Source organism: Punica granatum, chromosome 6 (assembly GCF_007655135.1).
Source record: "Punica granatum isolate Tunisia-2019 chromosome 6, ASM765513v2, whole genome shotgun sequence".
NCBI classification, from domain to species: domain Eukaryota; kingdom Viridiplantae; phylum Streptophyta; class Magnoliopsida; order Myrtales; family Lythraceae; genus Punica; species Punica granatum.
This window is the reverse complement of record NC_045132.1, coordinates 5,678,642-5,682,572: the sequence shown is the minus strand read 5'-3', so window position 1 is coordinate 5,682,572 and position 3,931 is coordinate 5,678,642. Positions and strand designations below refer to the sequence as shown.

The 3,931-nt window shown below is 39.5% G+C and overlaps 1 pseudogene; it reads left to right on the top strand.

The window, feature by feature from the left end:
• The first annotated feature begins 549 nt into the window (after positions 1–549).
• On the top strand, positions 550–2,519 carry LOC116212084 (annotated as a pseudogene).
• The last annotated feature ends 1,412 nt before the right edge of the window (positions 2,520–3,931 follow it).

Here is a 3,931-nt window from a genome sequence, read left to right as displayed (position 1 = left end):
AAAAGGTGCCCCGATCCCCGTATGTGAGATCTCTCAAGCCAAACTTTCTCAACCCGCGGCCATGTTTTCAGGCCAATGGATTCTTTTCCCCATTATTATTAAAGCCAATGATACAAGTGACTTGGTTGAATTGTCTCCTCCATTTCCTTTTTCCTCCTCCAAATGCCAACCATTATGTGCATGTGCGAAAAAAGTTAATGATTAAACATTATACGAGGAATATGATTATGTTTTCCACGACGTGATTTGCTTCAATCCATCTAACATCCTCCTCGAAAAATTAGACATTATACACTATTTTATGGCGGACATGAAAGATGGCTTATCTCCAGTTTTTGTTCAACAAGTTGCATTAATGAGAATCCTATTAGTATATACTTTAGCTACTGAGAACGCAAACCCTAGCTTTAACATAAATTTTTGGCAATGTAGTATCCCAATTCATTCAGCAAAAGAACCATGGATTATATTTTGTTCGCCTCCATCGTCCCGTAGCTTATACATAAAGTTTTGTCCATGTACTAGCCTACTTCATTCTTCAAAAGAACCATGGATTATAGTTTGTTCGTCTCAGTCGTCCTCCTGCTTCTCCTGTTGGGTCTCTTCATTCGATCCCATCAAAGACTGCCCTATCCATTGGGGCCCAGAGGGTTCGGGAACATGCTGATAATTAACCAATTGAATCACCGGGAACTAGCCAAGTTGGCTAACAAGTATGGCGGGCTTGTCACGTCCAATTTGGGTTTAGAAACACTATGGTAGTGTCTTCTCCAGACATGGTGCGGGAGATCCTCCAAGTCTAGGACAACATCATCTCCAACCATCCCACGATGCTCGCGAGCAGTTACCTCCCTTATGGCCGGGCTGACATAGTGTTCTCTGATTATGGCCCATTTTGGCGCCATATGCGTAAGATTTGTGTCATGAAGGTACATTGTTTACCTCATTATTTTTGCTCATTCCTAATAGTTCTATAAGATGAATATAGTAATCTAATAAAAAGTCAAATGAGTTATATTAAGCATTTATTAAGTAAACTAAACAATGGATCCTGTCATTTAGGACTTATAATAAGGGTTACGCATAGCGAGTTTCAAATCCATGCATTGCATGTAAAGTCTGTATATTGATGACAATTACAGCCATATGCAGCCCTGAATCTAGCTTAATGATGTGTGATGGAGTCATGATACAGCTATTTAGCTGTTAGCAAGGGAAGACATGGGAGTCGGTTCGATTTGAGGTGGAGAAGATGGTCCGGGCTGTAACAATTGGTGACACACTTTTTGAGCTAACTCGAGATATCACTCACAGCAGCCTTTGGGACAAGCTGGATAGGAGTCCGAGGTGAGTTTATGGAAATAATGTCGGAGTTCTCTGTGCTGTTTGGGGCATTCAATATGGCCGATTTCATCCATTGCCTTGGTTGGGTTGACCTATAAGGATTCAATGGCCGGCTTGTTAAGACTCGTGGCTCACTTGATAGATTGATTGACAACATCATAAATGATCACATGAATCATAAGAAGGATGAACGAGATAAGAATATGGTGAACAAACTCCTCACATTTTACAAAAATGGAACAGAAGAAAATGAATCGAATCATCTGTCAGAACTCTATCAAGGTCACCAGAGAATACATCAAGGCTGTCATTGTGGTTAGTAAGAAAATCAAGTATCTCAATCTTTATCCCATTTAATTTACATAAAAGCCAAGTTTGACAAGCCCATTAGGTACATATCTCATTATATATAATTCATCTAAATCTTAATGATTATATCTTGCATATTATTATGATTATGATTGGGACTTGATGTTCACTGGGACGGAAACCGTGGCATCTACAATAGAGTGGGTCATGGCAGAGCTAATGCATAGCCTTGAAGACTTGAAGCCAGTCCAAGATGAACTCACAAGTGTTGTGGGTTTGGAGCGTCTGGTTGAAGATTCTAATATTGAGAAGCTTACCTATCTCCGTTGTGCCATAAAGGAAACTTCATGTCTCCACCCTCCAATCCCAATCCCATTGCATCAGTGATCGAAAGACACAACGGTTTTTGGGTGCTTCATCCCAGCCATTGACCTGGTCATAATCAGCATATGGGCTATTGGGCGAGACCCAAACTCGTGGGATGACCCACAGACTTTCAGACCCTTAAGGTTCTTGATAGAGTCAGCGCCCGATCTCAGAGGAAACCACTTTAATTTTATTCCTTTTGGATCAGGCCGGAGATCCTGCCCGGGTTATGTAGTTGGGGCTCTACATGATCAAGTTCGCACTGGCTCACCTACTCTGTTGTTTCACATGGGAGTTGCCTGATGACATGAAACCGAGCGAGATCGACATAAGTGAGAGGTTAACTGGCTTTAGAACATGGGCGAGTTGACTTGTAGCGATTCCAAGAACAAGGCTCCCGTGCTCTATTTGCTAATAAGATTTAGTACATGCTCACAGTATGAATTTGGATGTTATTTTGAACTATAGATAATGTGAAACTTCAGGGAATGGGAAAATTTGTACAAACCTGTGGATTCTGTTCTTAGTAAAGTAGGCCATGGCTGATTTGATGCCTGCCTGAGGACTTAAACAGGTCCTAATCGAACAGGTTGAAGTCCAGGACCTGGCCTCTGGCTCGAAGATTCTGATCTCTAGAAGCTGTACACAATCTTCAATGGACAGTAAAAAGCGATCATCGAATCCGCCTTCACCCTACAGACCCCCCTCTCTACCAGTGTCGAAGTAGTAGGATACAGTACAACCGTTAGGAGTTTCATTCCTGTAGAGCTCAGATCATGACCAATGCTTGGGCTATAGGGCGTGATCAATGCTTTCACTTTATCTGGATGGAGGGATTGCAAGGACATGGAGAGAGGGAATTTGAATGAAGCATTATCCTCTGTGTTTGGAGGAAAAATTAGATATCGAGAGGCCGTCTTTTTTTTATTAGTCATGGGCAGCCTGGCCAGAGCTGGACCACCATTGCCGGTGGATGCCTAGAGCTTCGTTAAGGTTGCAGAGCTGCTTGGGCATTTTGGGAATTGTGGAAATAATACGTGAAAGCAGTGCAATAATTTGACCATCTTGGGGTCTTAACAATCAGAGGAACTCCCATTCTATGCCCATCCAGAATAGAGAAATCATCAGGGATGGGATGAAGTTCAACTCCAAAAAACTTTTCGAACCAAACGACGAAATTGTGATTCCATCCACATATTACTTAAAATGGAATTGCTATTCCAGCCTATGGAACTGAAAGTTGCTTCTGATGAACCAGCTAGAATGAAAAGAAATGGAATAAATATCTCCATTATTCTACTCCATTTTCTTAGTGTCTCTTTTATGAGTTGAAAAAAGAAAAATTCCAAAAAGTTCACTAACTTTTGGATAAGTTTCATATATACAATTATAAAAGTCAAGACGAATCGTCAGAATGCACAACGTAGGATTAAGTAGGTCTCTATTTACATGACATTTCAGTTCACCTCCAATAAGAAGATGACAAGTGATGCAATAATTTACCACCACCTCACTTTGGGAAGCCGAAAAGACATTCATTCATGAAAGATAATAAGTACATATTTATAATTTATATATATAATGCGTGAATTGATTATTTAAGGTATAATGAAGTTTGGTATTTAGAACAAGTACCTATTTACAGCTTTGTTTTCCATAAAAGGGAAGATCGAACCTTGAGAAATAAAATTCTTCATCAATTATCCTAAATAGAATTGTAAAGTGTTTTCGAACAATGAGGTTACGTGATATATTTTGAGGTGTGAATTAATATTCTATATTAGCAGGAAGATGATTCTCCATCAAGTAGAGATTTAATTTTTGTTTATGATGGTCAATAAATTTCTTATTATCGAGAGAAAATACAATGATATAATACACAAAATTTGGTATATATTATACTTTTATTTTT